The 16,820-nt window shown below is 44.0% G+C and overlaps 1 protein-coding gene across 2 annotated transcripts in view; it reads right to left on the bottom strand.

Moving 5' to 3' along the window:
• The window catches only part of LOC119477063 (leucine-rich repeat and fibronectin type-III domain-containing protein 2-like), a 163,494-nt gene that overhangs the window by 31,270 nt on the left and 115,404 nt on the right, over positions 1 to 16,820 (bottom strand). Inside the window, exon 4 of one of the 2 annotated variants that reach the window (XM_037750904.1) lies at positions 13,721 to 13,807. The exons of the other annotated variant lie outside the window; for it this stretch is intronic. The gene's annotated coding sequence lies outside the window, so the exon portion shown is untranslated. The remainder of the gene's footprint in view (positions 1 to 13,720; positions 13,808 to 16,820) is intronic. 2 annotated transcript variants of the gene reach the window in all.

The following is a 16,820-nucleotide window of genomic DNA, read 5'->3' as shown; positions in this document are numbered from 1 at the left end:
AAAGCACTTCCAAGGCGTTCACCAACTGAACCAGAACATTTCTGTATTCATTCTATGAATTTATAGACAGCCCTTCATTATTTCATAAAAAAACTAAAATGATGACACCAAGGATCTACCTACTTCACTGTAGTTAATTACATTTTACTGTAAGCAGCTCCTCGAATGCCAAATTCTAATTGTGGCTGAGTGAACAAACATTTGAACAGTTTGTTTGCGGCCCCAGAGATGGTGAGGAGGGAGACTGAGGTTTGTTCATCATGATAACACGGTTTGGGGAAAAGGACGAGAATATCCAGAGTATACCTGCAGTAATGATGTGTCTGTTTTGGACAGTAATGACAACGTTGATTAAAGCAATTCTGAAAAAAAGCAATAGGAAAATGAGAACGAAATGTCCTATGGGAGTATCACCCAGGGTGAAAACAACTACAGCCACAACACTTGCTGATTCAGAGGAGGGAAGGATGATGTACAGGTGTGTGAGTGGCTCTATAAAAACCTTTTTGATGTACTGTATGGTGTTCAATCCATCATTTTTAGTTCCTGGAAGGAAGGTTTTAATCTGACAAGAACAAGTAATATGCCAGTTCCTTAATGAAAGAAGCATATCTGCTACTACGGTATACAGAGAAAGAAGGCCATAGTTCAACTGAAATCAAAGTGTGACTTCTTTTTCTGCTACTTAAAACACTTTTTTTTAAAGTTTCATGTTCTCAGTTCTCAGTTACTCAGGTAGACATGTATCGCCTATGGGTTTGAGACAAGTTTCATACATTTGACTGACGAAAATTCAAATTGAGATATCTGTAATTACAATCTGACCCATTAAGTTGTTGAATCTACTAAAAGATATCTACATTCATGGGTGCCTAGTTACAGTTAACAGTTGGGGTGCAGGATTAGTGACAGACAAGGGGAAGTACGGCAGGAAGATTTTAATTTGCAATTTCCTGCAATATAGAGCTTTCAATCATCATGACCAATAAAGCTGCTCTTTCACTGTAAAGCTCAGTATAGAATTCACTCAAGAGACAACCTTCGGTGCTGAGCAGTGAAGCCAATGTGGAAGTGACAAAAACTGCAGTTCATGGAATGGCCACTTGAGGCTGTCTCCAAAAGTGAGTCAATCCCCATACACCCCATGCCCCCCTTAGACCCCATACACCCGATACACCCCATACACCCCTTAGACCCCATACAACCCATACAACCCATACACCCCATACACCCCTTAGACCCCATACACCCGATACACCCCATACACCCCATACACCCATGCCCCCCTTAGACCCCATACACCCTATACACCCCATACAACCCCATACACCCCATACACCCCAAACAACCCATACACCCCATACACCCCATGCCCCCGATTACACCCCATGCCCCCCTTAGACCCCATACACCCGATACACGCCATACACCTGATACACCCCATGCCCCCCTTAGACCCCATACACCCCAATACACCCCATACAACCCATACACCCCATGCCCCCGATACACCCCATGCCCCCCTAAACCCCATACACCCGATACACCCCATACACCCTGATACACCCCATGCCCCCCTTAGGACCCCATACATCCCATACAACCCATACACCCTATGCTCCCGATACACCCCATGCCCCCCCTTCGACTCCATACACCCCATACACCTGATACACCCCCATGCCCCCCCTTAGACACCATACACCCCATACACCCCATAACAACCCATACACCCCATACACCTGATACACCCCATGCCCCCCTTAGAACCCCATACACCCGATACAACCCATACACCCGATACACCCCATACAACCCATACACCCGATACACCCCATGAACCCCTACACCCCATACAACCCATACAAACCCATACACCCCATGCAACCCTTACACCCCATACACCCCATACACCCGATACACCCAATACACCCCATGCACCCCTTACACCCCATACACCCCAATACACCCGATACAACCCCATACACCTGATACACCCCATACACCTGATACACCCCTACACCCCATACACCCGATACAACCCATACACCTGATACACCCCATACAACCCATACACCCCACACACCCAATACAACCCATACACCCGATACACCCCATGCACCCCTTACACCCCATACACCCGATACAACCCATACACCTCATACACCCGATACACCCCATACAACCCATACACCCCATACACCCCATGCACCCCTTACACCCCATACACCCGATACAACCCATGCACCCCATACACCTGATACACCCCATACAACCCATTACACCCCATACACCCCAATACACCCAATACAACCCATACACCCGATGCACCCCTTACACCCCATACACCCAATAAAACCCATACACCCGATACACCCCATGCACCCCTTACACCTGATACAACTCATACACCCCATACACCCGATACACCCCATACAACCCATACACCCCTTACACCCCATGTTACAATGTCCAACTTTACAGCAGAAATAAACATGTTTACAGCCTGGTAAGAAAAACGGTTTTGGTCTTTGGACAACTATAAAGGGGGTGAATTTTTTTATATAACTCCCACGTTTAAATTATATTGAGGCTTAGATTTATGCATAATTAAGGGCGTTGCCGAAAAAGAAAAAAACTCCCAATGTGTGAAGGCGTAAATTAACAGACTTATTAATTTAATGTAACACTCAAAAGTCAGATATACTCATCTAGATATAAATAGCATTACTATATTTAAAGGATGGATGGGTTACACCTCATTATATCCATTGATTATGAAACGGCGTGTATGACTATTTCAGCCTTCTTTCAGCTGCGTCCCGTCTCCGGCGGTGTGAAATGGTCTCAAGACCAAGTAAAAAAATAAATATAAAAACATAATTCAAAGCGGTAAATAAATCCAGCTGTCCTTCCTGCATCTCTCAGTTTAAACCAGGGGTGTCAAACGTACGGCCCGCGGGCCGGATCAGGCCCGCGAACGGGTTTAATCTGGCCCGCGAGATGATTTTGCAAAGCATAAAAAGGAGCTGCAATTTTTCAATGAAAGAAACTGCTGTTCTAAATGTGTCCACTGGATGTCGCAATAGCAATTCTGGGGGAAATGTTGTTTGTTGTCCCCCATATAATGAATCTAAATGAATTAAAAAACTCTATTACTTTTCTTGAAATTATTATTTTATTTTGTTGATGAATATATTGATGAATTTAATTTCAAAAAGAGTTCAAAAAATGCATTTTATGATTTAATTCAGTTGATTAAGAATAAATACAGCTTTTAATTTTGATTTTTGTTAATTTTTTATGGGGGACAAATAACCAATTTTATCCCAATTCTGTTAAGCAAGCAAACTGTTTATACCGGGGCTAAGCAAGTAGGCTACAGCTAGTCCGGAGCTAGCTTGTCATTCTGCCTGCCTGATTTGAACATTACGTGCTTTGGCACCCTCATTGCCCCAAAATGTCTCTTGTCAAAAAGAGGAAAAGTGAGCCAGAGTGCAGACTGTTCCAAGAAAAATGGTCATCCTCCTATTTATTCACGGAAGTGAATGGGAAAGCTGTGTGTTTGTTGTGTTTACAGCAAGTTTCCAAGTGCTGAAGAATATAACGTTCGTCGCCACTATGAGACTCTTCATGCCGAACAAATACAAACAACTTTCAAGGACAACAGAGAAGAGAGAAGGTGAATGAATTGTTGGCGGGTTTGAAGAAACAGCAGTCTGTGTTTACTCACAGCCGAGAAATCAGTGACGCTGCAGTGAAAGCCAGCTACCTTATTGCTAATGAAATTGCAGTGGCTTCAAAGCCATTTAGTGAGGGGGAATTGTGAAAAATCATGCATGCTGAAGGCTGCGGAGATTGTGTGCCCTGAAAAGCGCCAGGCTTTTTCAAATATCAGCCTGACAAGAACAGTTGCAGACAGGATTTCTGATCTTTCGGCGGATTTGGACAGCCAATTGAAGCGCAAAGTAAAGTCATTTATTGCGTTTTCAGTTGCAATTGACAAAAGCACTGACATTACAGATGTTGCGCAACTGGCCATATTCATCCGCGGAGTTGATGACACTTGACCGTCATCGAGGAGTTCGTGGAGTGGTGCCAATGACGGATACCACAACAGCAGCTGATATTTTTCAGCCGCCACTCATCGGCGCCCTGGGACAGGGTCGGAGTGGACTGGTTCCCGCGCTGTCAGGCCTGGCTACAGATGATGCGCCCTCAATGATCGGGAAAAAAGCCAGGTGTTGTGACAAAGTTCAGAGAGAAAGTTGCAGACTGCAAATGGAGAACGTGATTTTTGGACTTTTTCCACGTATTTTGCATCAGGAGGCTTTGTGTTGCAATTCATTAAAGATGGATAACGTCATGAAGGTGGTCGTCCAAACTGTTAATTTCATCCGATCCAGAGGCCTGAATCACCATCAGTTTGACAGCCTTCTCAGAGAGAAATACCACAACTATGGGCTGCCATACCACACCGAGGTAAAATGGTTAAGCCGAGGTGCTGTGCTAAGGCGTTTCTTTAAATTACGAGAGGAAATTGAACAGTTCATGGAAAAAAAGGGCAAACCAGTGTTAGAATTTCAGTCCACAGAATGGATGCAGGACCTTGCATTTATGGTGGATGTTACAGAGCACTTGAATAACTTGAACAAAATGCTGCAAGGGCGCAACAAAGTTGTCACGCAGTATTATGACAGCATATGTGCGTTCAAGTCGAAGCTGTCATTGTGGGAGACGCAACTCGCAGGTGGTGATGCAGCTCACTTTCCTTGTCTGAAAGATGTGTGCGCGACCCAACATGCCGCAGACATGAAGCGGTTCAAAGATAAAATAACGGGACTATTGCGGGAGTTTGAGCAACGTTTTCAGATTTTTGGTGAACTGGAGAAAGACTTCAAAGTTTTTTGCTCGCCATTCACCGCGAATGCCTCTGATCTGCCCGTCAACATCCAACTTGAAATAATAGACTTGCAGTGTGACTCAGATTTGAAGGGCAAATTGCCGCAGCTGGCTTGGGACACATTTTATCAGTATCTCTTGCCACGTTACCCCAACTTGACAGCCCTTGCTGCAAAAGTGTTGTGCATGTTTGGAACCACATATCTTTGTGAGCAAGTTTTCTCTGTAATGAGCATCAATAAAACAAATCTGCGCTCAAGGCTCACGTACAAGCACTTGAATAACATCCTGAAATTGGCTGCCACTCAGGATGTGACGCCTGATATTGATGCACTTGTGAAAGCTAAAAGATGCCAGGTTTCAGGAGTGAAATAAACAATGGGTAATCCCACTTAAAATGCTGCATGAGACACTGCACCCTGATATAGTTCTGTGAAAAATGATTGTCTTCTGTGGAAATTTTAAAGAAAGTGAACAGTGTGTGATTTACTGTAATAATGTCAGTCACTTCAATTCATAAGTTTGGTTTGTTGAAATGGTTCATGCATTGCACAGCTTTTATTTTTCTATCAATAAATAGTTTAGCCTACAAGGCGGGGAGCAACTCAACCCTCTTGAATAGTTTCTACCTCAGTTTGTATGGTTTGTTGAGTTAGCACAGGATTAATATGTGGAAATGACAAATGAGGTATTTGATACCTAGAAGAGTTGTTTTATTTATTTATTATTTATTTCGTAATTTGTTCAATCCCAGATAGGCTGTGACTTAAAGTTTAATGGCTTTTGTAGATACACTGAGACGAAGTTTAAGTTCCAACTCACTGAGGCATTGTGTTCTTGAAATTGCCACCAATTTTTTCCTCAGAATTTTCAACTAACTTGAAGTGTTTTGTCAAGGAGGATTATTTGTGATGTGTACATTTTCAGAATGTGCTTGTACTATTTTTGGACCAAAGTAAAACAAAGAAAACAATCTGAAGTTGTCGTTATTTTTAAGTTATTATGCCATGATTTTACCGGTCCGGCCCACTTGAGAATAGATTTTTCTCCATGTGGCCCCTGAGCTAAAATGAGTTTGACACCCCTGGTTTAAACTGTGTTGTTTTCAGTCTGATTATGACGGTAACTTCCTCATATTTGTGTAATATTACCATATGATCCCCGCACTGAGCTCTGATTGGTCAGTAGGAGGTGCTTTTATAGAGTTGATCTCTTATCTGGAACATAACCTGCTCCGGAGCAGGTTAGCTGTTCAGCATCAGTTACCATGGCGATCTACCCGGTAAGAAGTGAACCACCTTCGTAGGACTGAAACCCTTGAAGAGTTAAACCCTGAAGTTTACCTCGCTAACCCCAAATCTGCTTCGTAGTACAGCCTCAGGTCTGGGTAGAATAAGACAGGTCTAGGTAGAATAAGACCAGATCTGGGATCTAGAATAAGACCAGATCTAGGTAGAATAAGACCAGATCTGGGACTAGAATAAGACCAGATCTGGGTAGAATAAGACCGGGGGGGGGGGTTGGTGTTACGCCAGGCTGACACACACAGTGTCTCCATGTGGTGGTCCCCCAGAGGGAGAACATATCTGCTGCTATGCCAGACTGCTCCCATGACGTGGTCCACTGGGTTCTGAGCTGCTGTACACATCAGCACATTAGACCAGGTTTAGTGCATTCACATTCATGTCAGGTCCTTAGCACAGCAAGTTGTTTTAATGACCTACTGCAATCAGTGGCCTTTAATGACCTTAACTGCAGAGAAAACAATGACTTGATTTGAAAGAGGCAGTTGCTTATAATATTATATTAGAGTTAGAAGCATCCATGATTTTGGATCTACTCCCACTTTCATTTGTTTTTTGTGCTGGTAGTGCAACTCTAGTGTCCTCCTGTTTTCTGCTTATCTTGACAAACTCAGAATAAAGTCAATGTCCACTACAGCCCAACTGCTACTGGATGTTTTAGGCCGATACTGATATTGATATTTGAGAATTCAAAAAAGACTTAGACTTTAGACTTTACACTTTGTCCCTCGGACTCACTTTTCCGTTGCAGTAAACAATTGCTTAAAATCCCTTAACACTCCGAAGGCCCACCAGCAGACCCGACTTTCAGAGGCTGTAGCTATATGATACTGGCATCATATGAAACCAATCCATTGGTACCAACCATGTCATGTAGCATGTCGGGAAGAACGCTAAATAACGTTACGTTAACATAAGTCAGACTAATTTTGGCGAGGAAAAACTGGCATGGCAATGTTGAACAGGGGTCCCTTGACCCTCTGACCTCCAGATATGTGATGAAAATGGGTTCATGACTCACGGGGCTGACGATACCAAAGAGTCACCTGACTAACCGCTGACGTGACAAAATAAGTCAACGTTACTTTTAGTTTCACACGGGACATGAACACCAGTCTCCTAGTTGAAAGCCCGGGTTAGGGTTCAGACCGGGTTAGGGTTAGGGTTAGGGTTCAGACCGGTTAGGGTTAGGGTTAGGGTTCAGACCGGGTTAAGGTTAGAGTTAGGGTTAAGACCGGGTTAGGGTTAGGGTTAGGGTTCAGACCGGGTTAGGGTTAAGGTCAGGGTTAAGACCAGGTTAGGGTTAGGTTCAAACCGGGCACGGGTTGTAATCGGGTTTAATTTAAACTTTTTTCCTTTCATATACGTTCTCTGTGCCGCAGAGCACACATACTGTATGTGGGTGGGTGAAATACTAATTTGAAGAGTTTTTGAGACATGTTTTGAGTTTATTAAATACCTGCAGCGATCCCACTGCAGCTGAGACAATAAGTTCTTCTCCCCATCAGGAGAGACGCACACAGCACAGCAGCTTGACTTCATTGAATATTATTTAAATCTCGTTTTTTATCTCATGTATTTTCACAACTGACATGTAAGGAAGCTTTATTCATTTATTTTCACAACACAACTGTCATTGCATCCCATCACTGCAACATCAATGAATTTGAGCGGACACCTCTTATAAATACGCTTCAGTTACCCCAAAAAACTAAAACCTGAATGACAGAGGTTGCTACTGGGAAACTAACAAATAAATAAACTGCACACAGAAATAATAATAAAAGGGTCCCTTGGGTTGTAAAAGGAGACCGAGGGAATGTAACTCCCCATAGCCGCCCACTAAATCCACCAGAAATGATAGACCAACACAAAAGGTATCGGACCCAAATGAGATGTAAGTTGGGAGTCACTGAGTGGGGGGCACAGAAGAGAAGTAGAGGCTGGCTAAAGATGTGCACACGCTAAATCAAATCCCCACAAAACCCACAGAATCACTAAACCCAACGTAAACCCAGAGAGCCAACTGAAGGTGTTGACCCTCTGCAGACACACAACCAAATGAGCAGCCAACCTGCTGTTACAGCCTCCCAGCCAGGCTGACTATCACCAGCTGAGGGGGATCACAGGTGATGAGCAAGGAGAGAGAGAAACCTGCAGCAGATCCCCACATCTGTCATCATCCCTCTGACCAGAACACCACCAACTCTCAGAAGACGCTTATCATTTCACTGCAACTACGTGTGGCTATTAGTACTCTTTATTCAAGATCACAGAGTGGCTGTATTTCACCTCTTTGATATGAAGAAAATACAAAAAGCCAGAGGAAATGATCTTTTGCATTCAGTAGATATCACCATCACCATCACCATGTGATGCACTCGTCTGTACCTAGTGCTGGGTAGTCTGTCCGAGTACAAGTCTGAGAATAGACGCTGCAAACTTCTCTCTTTGGCCCTAGAAAAGACATACAGTATATACTGACTAAGGATAATTTGTTCTGATGAGAGCAAATTAGAGTGATAATAAGTGGGAGAGGACAGGATGATTTAGTGGGGACAGAGGCTATTAGACATACAGTAGGTCTTATCGCAGGATGTTGAGCTGATATTTTTAAAGGGGAGGTAAGGAAGCCCTCTATCAGCCCATTACAGAGACATTATCTTCTTTTATTTAACTCATACTCTGCAATTTTGACCAATTTATTGGATTTAATTAGAGTTTTAACTCTTAATATCTGCTGAAAATTAGAAGTACAGTACGTGTATGGTATGAGAATATTCAGTATACACTGGTCACACTAGTTAACAGGAACACAGTGGAACATGGTGTGGTATTCGACTGCAGTAAGGCCTTCCTGTCTATTGAACTAATTAATTTATAAAAGAAAAAACTTTCAGTCCATTAATCAAATTCATGCATTAATTGAAAGATCTTTTTTTTTTATCCGGTTTAATCAGGAATCGTATTTGATGGTTACTGTCTATTAAACTTATACATTTGATAGTTTCTTATCTGGTAACAGAGAATGTCTTCAGCTCATCAGTCTTTCATGTAGCACACCGGGGATACTCAAATCAAACAGTAGAATCCAACACTGAGTGTCCTGCCTTTTGGGCCTGAGCGAGGTGTGCTCCATGCCGGCGGGTGGGAGGAGGGACTCTGATCTGCTGCAGCCCCCCCCTGATTCTGAGGGATGATAGTCGGCAGCATGAAGGCCGACATCCGTAACACCAGCTGACAGGCTGCTTATCAGTGAACCAAACACTGCATCGGTCTCAAGCAGCAAAGCACTTTGATATTTGTTGATATACTTTTATCATTGTAAAGCCAATCAGCAGAATAGGTGACAAGATAAGATAGAAGTGCCTAGTTCACAAAATTTGCAACATGAGACAACTTTCATTAATAAAAACAAAAGTCTACATCCCACATATGAGAATACAAGCACCCTGCTGTAGTATAGCAAATTTATCTGCAATTTACGAGAGACAAGGCTCGGTGAAACACGACTGCCACCATTTGTGATCTGCGGGTAAACAATACTTTGTTAAATGAAGATTTTAATTACAAAGAATCCTTTCATGAGTAGCTACAGTGGCTTCGTATTCACAACATTTTAATATTGGTCCAATAAATTGGCAAACTGATTATTAGTGTAACTTGATAACAAGACAATATTAATATAAGTTGGACTGTAAAGCCGTCCACACATGATCAGCGCTGGCTGTGCTATTGATTTCCTCTGGAGAGAGAAGTGCTATCCTTGGCGTGGCACACCGCTCAAAATGTCCACTGAGCGCTGCGCTTAGAGTTCAAATGGTTTAAACTTTGACCTTGGTTGCCGCTGACCTTTCAAAACACAACCAATAAGAAAACAGCTGCAAGTGTTGTTGTTGCCTAGAAACAGTGAATGGCGTTCCTTGTGCACTTTTTGATAAGATATTACACCTGCGCTGTGCTTTGCCTCTGCAGGGCTCTGCAGGGCTCTGTGCCCTACCTCAGTGAGCTTCAATGAACTCCATCGACTGAGTCACTGAGTGAAGAGAATAACCTGATCCTTGAGTCCTGGCTTTCAGCATCCCATTTGTCCTGAGTGGGAGATGTAGATGAACTGAAGAAAAGACTTTAGAAAGCTATAGCCAGTAGTGGAGCTATTCATAAGAGAATGCAGCTCAATACTGGGAAGGTGTGCCAGAGATTGCGTACACTTGGTGTGGTACGTTCAAATCCTCACATTACCCGTGAAACATAATCAGGAGGATTGCAGCCTGGGAACGCTCTGAATTTCATGGGCAATTCTCAGATTGATCCACTCAGCTGAAATTGCTGCCCAGGCTCTTTAGGGATAAGAGGACTCGACAGAAAGAATGGGACTGAAGAAGTACATGAAATCCTGTCCGTAGGAAATTTAATTGCCCTGAGAGAACACGCACAGCTCTGCTCTGAACCCTCCTCTGTGGCTTTTAAGACTTCTATAGGGCTGAAAGAGCAGTGTGGTGAGAGGTTAAGAGGTTTAACCTTTAAAAGAATACTTGTCCAGTCATTATTTGCACCATGTATGGATTCATGTAAAGAGGGATTTTAGGTTAAATTCAGAAAAGACAACATCTAAAACAGGAAAGTCATTTCATCAGATTCGTCTGTGACATCCGTGTCTGTCTGTCAGAGCCTCCGTTATAAATTGACTCTTTTTTACGACACACTTTTTAGATCTTGGTTGTTTGTAACTAAACCTTAAACCGGATCAAATTCTTCAGTCATATGATACCTGGATTTGAAATTTGAAGTTATCAGAGTGATGGCCTGTGTGAAACCACAAACTACATCAGCACAAACCTCCCGGAGCTGATCTCCACAGCGGGCCCAGTCTTTGGACCTGTATCTATAGGTTCTGACCCTGTGAATGTGTCAGCTCTAGCCAGACTATCTGACCCTGTGAATGTGTCAGCTCTAGCCAGACTATCTGACCCTGTCATCACACTATCTACCACATTACTTCTTCGGCTCGCCTCAGCACGAACGTAATATCTCAAATCTGAGCTAAATTCATAATTTCTCTACACATTACCAGCTTTGTTACCTGTAAGTTATCTTTTCTCCTGACTGGTTGGAAAAATGGAACCCAGGGAGGCCTCAACAAGTTCACTCATCACTCACTCATCACTCACTCATCTTCAACCTCTTATCTGGGGTCGGGTCGTGGGGGCAACAGCTCCAGCAGAGAACCCCAAACTTCCCTTCCCCGGGCCACATTAACCAGCTCTGACTGGGGGATCCTGAGGTGTTCCCAGGCCAGTGTGGAGATATAATCTCTCCACCTAGTCCTGGGTCTTCCCCGTGGTCTCCTCCCAGCTGGTCGTGCCTGGAACACCTGCCCAGGGGGCATCCTTACTAGATGCCCGAACCACCTCAGCTGGCTCCTTTCAATGCAAAGGAGTAGCGGCTCTACTCCGAGTCCCTCACGGATGACTGAGCTTCTCACCCTATCTCTAAGGGAGACGCCAGCCACCCTCCTGAGGAAATCTCATTTCAGACGCTTGTACCCGCGATCCAGTTCTTTGGGTCATGACCCAGCCCTCATGACCAGAGGTGAGAGTAGGAACGAAGACTGACCGGTAGATATAAAGATAAGATAGATAAGTACCCCGAGGTACTTGAACTCCTTCACTCCACAACAAGTTCAATTCAATTATTTTATCTTTTTTTATTTCTTCTTTTCTCCATGTAGAAATAAGTCTCCTCTAATAAACTGTACACAAGCAATATAGACAAGAAGTATATTTTTTAAAATGAATGAATGGATGAATTTAAATCACAATTGTAATATTGTTCAGAAGAATCACAATAAGATATTGACTGTCTCTACATCTCTACATAAAGTCCTTTATGCGTTGTGATTTTTAAAAGACACCTCCAGTGAATGTGTGCTGCATTCAGCTCTTTTATTTGACCGTGTTGCTCTCCGAAGCCTCCTGTCCCACCTGGTTGCTACAGATTGATTTGCTGTTTGAGGGCTGGGGGGTGATGCATGGCTGCCCTCTGTGGATGAAAGAGGCATCTGCTGTCAGTGCCTTTAAAGTCAAGCATCTGTCATTCCTAAAGACAGCTTTGGATTAGCTTGAAGAATGAAGCCTCCACAGCTCCCACCGCTCTGATAGATCCTGGCTCTGAACACGTGTATCAGCTGCTCCTGGTTCACTGCTCAAATCTATTCTCATATGAATTGTCTTCATTTCTATTGATTCCACTCTTACTTGCACATGTTTTAGTAATATGTAAATACAGCAGCAGTGAGTGCATTTAAACATTTAAGATAAGTACATTTAGTTGGTCGTGGAGGCGAAGAATCCACTCTACACACTGTATTTGGATGGAAGTGAAGACTTATGCAAGTAGCTCTATATCTCAGGAGCACTGCTTGGTGATATTGAGAAAGTTTTTCATCTTCTGACATGAGCAGGAGGCTTGTTACAAACATTGATTTATATATAAGGTGGTCTTTGTTTGTACTGCTCTGTATCAGCCTGAGTTACTACTTCCCTTTTCCCTCACAGCCTTTTTACTGCAGCTGTTTCAATATGTGAATCCTTGAAAGGATGTAGTCGGCCTCAGCAATCAGTAATTTATCTCTTCCATCCATCCTGTGGTCAGCTCTACCAATCACAAGGAGAGCACCGAGGGTCAATCCCAGCTCAGCAGGCTCGGTCCAACAAAAAAAAAAGTGGATTATGGTCTACTGTCTGATTCATATCATATACTATAAAAACGAGAAAACAAACAGGATCAAATCTATAAAGTTCAGGCAAATTCAAGAAATCATCTCAATAATTCAGCTTTTCCTGGCATTGGATTTGGATTAGTGTTTACCAGTGTTGTAGTAAATACCACCTAAACTGAGACCAAGAAGGTGTAATTCCACCATTTGGCCAATATGAAGATTTTCTTCAAAGCCCCGCAATTTTCCTGGGGGGGTCACAGCAGCCTCGAGCATCCTCTAGCGGCCTCTAGCGGCCTCTAGCGGCCTCGAGCGGCCTCTCTCCACTTGAATAAACACTGTAAAATGTAAAAACTCCTTGTCCATGACACTCTCTGCACTGCACTGGGATGCTGTTTCCGCTGTTGGAAACGTAACACAAGCGAAGAGAACAAGGACGTTTATAGCTACCAAAGCTGAAGCAGTTCTTCTACGTCACTGTGACATCACCGGTTTACAGAAGAACAACAGAATTTGCAGCTGTAGAACTGCAGCTTTCTCGGTCAATATACAGCAGCAGCACGCACTGATTCATTTATTGCTTCAATGGACTACATTTACCATCAACACTGATCGGACATCCACATAAACAATGGTGAATTTGTCTTTAAGGGCTGCTACTGTAGGCAGACTCGAGACAGTCATGTTGGACTACAGTCTCTCCCCAGGTACCTCCTCATCACTGTGTGTTGTTTAGTTGTATTACAGTTGGGTTCACAGAGTGTGTGTTCGTCTCTGTGTGTCTGGCAGTCCTTACCTGCACCGTGCTGTCTCTCTGCCATAGGTTCACTGACGGGCTCACACCTCCACGCCTCTCCCTCCCACACCAACAGAACCAGAGGACCTGGAGAACACGAGATGACAGCACACCTTCAGCTCAGATGTTGAGCTCTGTCACAGAAGCCAGAGTCACCGTCAGACATGCACTATAACAAGCACCCTGCACGCACTCATACATTAAGCACCACACCAGTGTTTCACAGGGTTTAGTGCATTTAGTTCACATTGATTCACAAAACAAATGAACACTTTTTAAAGTATATCAAAGTGATTTAGAATTTGAAAGGAATAGTTCATGACTAACTCCTGACTACGTAACACACAGACATGAGATCCATATCAGTCTTCTCCTATCAGATACGTATCATAACTAACAGCACATGCCTGCTTTTATTGTTGTCTAAGTTACTTTATTGTTATTGTCGATGGGCCTGGCCGTGGCTCAGAGGTAGATTGGGTCACCCACCGGAAGGTTGGTGGTTCGATCCCCGGCTCCTCCGGTCACATGTCAAAGTGTCCAAGATACTGAACCTCAAACTGCTCCTGAAGGCTGAGTGTGTGTGTGAATGAGTATTTAGATCAGATCCTGATGGGCAGGTTGGCTCCTTGTATGGCAGCCTCTGATATCAGTGTGTGCATGTGTGAATGCTGACATGTAGTGTAAAGAGCTCTAGTGGTCAGAAGACTAGAAAGGAACTTTATAAATGCAGGTCCATTTACTGTATGTGGCAATGCATTGTGCAGTTTAATTTCAAAAAGTCTGCAGCTCCTAACTAATGAAAAGGAATTCTTCTAAGATACAAAAAAAAGTATGCGGGTCCACGCAGAGAAGGGTGTTGAGGGTGACCATAGGTTGCAGTGGCATGTGAGGCCAGTGTACACTCAAAATGTGTGCTATTATGAAAGAAACTAGAGCCAAATGACCCATATGCACACACTGGAAGAGCTTCAGTCAGTGTGTCCTTGAGCGAGACACTGATATATATATACTGGAAAAACAAAGTTTGGAAACTTGTGTTTGGTGGATTATTTCTCTGTTGTTCCAATGTTAATGGTCATTGTATTTTACATGGTTGGAAAGCCTGTTTATTTACCTTCGCAATGATGTCCAACTTGTAAGGATCATGCATTTGTGGGATGAGCAGCACAGCTGATTATGTGGGTAGCGACCAAGAAAAATTTGCCAAAATGCTCTGCCAATGGTAAACAGTGTATTCTCATAAGGCTACCAGGAAGCCTGCAATGACTGCCCTTCACCATCAGGCCCGTTTGCACTGGTGTCGACAACACAGACAATGGAACCTGAACATGTGGGGGAATGTCATTTTCAGTGATGAGTCCAGGTTCTGTCTGCGAAAGTTGGATGGCAGGGTCAAAGTATGGAGACGACGTGGAGAACGCTACGCTGATTGTAGTACCGATGGAGTAACAGTTTTTGGTGGAGGCTGTGTCATGGTGTGGGGCGGCATCTCCCTCTCTGGCAAAACAAGGCTTGTCATCATTGAAGGCCATCTCAATGCAGGGAGATATCGGGATGAGATTCTGCAGCCAGTGGCGATCCCATATCTCCACAATCTGGCACCTAACTTCATCCTCCAAGAAACAACGCTCACCCCCACAGAGCCAGGGTTATCACAGACTACCTCCACAATGTGGGAGTAGAGAGAATGGAACGGCCTGCCAAGAGTCCACACCTCAACCTAATTCAACACTTGTGGGATCAGCTTGGGCGTGCTGTACGTGTTAGAGTGACCAACACAACCACGCTGGCTGACCTGCAACGAATCCTGGTTGAGGAATGGAACGCCATCCCACAACAACGTGTGACCAGGTTGGTGACCAGCATGAGGAGGAGGTGCCAGGCTGTTGTGGCTGCGTATGGATCTTCCACCGCTACTGAGGCTCCTGACGGTGGATTAAATGAATCAAGTGTAAAATAGCCAATATGTCATGTTTGTTCCTTGTTACTGATAGAGAGTTCAATCATCCAATCCACCAAACAACTCAAAACAAGAGTCAACACCAACAGGAGAATACACTGTTTACCATTGACGGAGCATTCATTGACAAATTTCATACAGGGCGCCTTATTTAAGCTGCTTCAGCCTGCCTACCTTTGCTGCTTCCTCTACAAGCCGCTCGCAACCCACCCCCACCCCACCACCTCCTTTTAATACTGTATCTGACTTAATCAATGTAATTTCTGTTGTCATTGATGCCGGCTCTGTTCTGCACCCAGGGGGGTCTTTGCTGCTGCTCTCCCTGTCTTTGGCTTTCCATGTATGCACATGGAAGGGCAAAGAGGTGTGCTCTCCTTGCCTTATGCTACCACGTAGGCACGTGGATCCACGTAGGCGCGTGGATGGGCAGGGAGGTAAAGGATCTGCTACTGACGGCTTGGTGCCAGATACCACAGCAGACCTTCAGAGGTCTAGTGGAGTCCATCCCTCCACGGGTCAGGGCTGTTTTAGCGGCAAAAGGGGGACCTACTGAATATTAGGCAGGTGGTCATCATGTTATGGCTGATCGGTGTATATATATAGTATATACTATATATAATTTACATACACACGCACGCACGCACGCACGCACGCACGCACGCACGCACGCACACACGCACACACACACACACATACTGTATACACCACTGCTTGTTAAGCTAACTGCATTGAGCGCGGGGTCTCTGATCGGCACTAGTGTGTCTGTACAGATAGAGAATCATGTCTAGAGAGACTTTACTGCGACACACCTACAGCACTGACTGACTGACTGACACACACACACATGACAAGCAAATACTCATTAATGCACATGCACACACACATACATCACTCTGCTCCATCACACACTATACACACGAGAGGAAATAATGTGAAAGTGGAATTAGATGTTGAGCTCAGATAGCTTCCTGTCCAGTTCTGATTAATAGAGTAACAGCCACCTCCAGTACAGGACCCCCCCACTCCCCTTGAGATCAGTTACTAGAACACCATTGTCACTGTAACTAGTCTCAGTGGACGTTCTACAGGGACGGAGATGAATGGTAATGACCTTTGGTTCTCGCTCTGCTGACATTT

This window comes from Sebastes umbrosus, chromosome 18, assembly GCF_015220745.1.
Source record: "Sebastes umbrosus isolate fSebUmb1 chromosome 18, fSebUmb1.pri, whole genome shotgun sequence".
Lineage (NCBI taxonomy): Eukaryota > Metazoa > Chordata > Actinopteri > Perciformes > Sebastidae > Sebastes > Sebastes umbrosus.
This window is presented reverse-complemented; position numbering and strand designations above follow the sequence as displayed.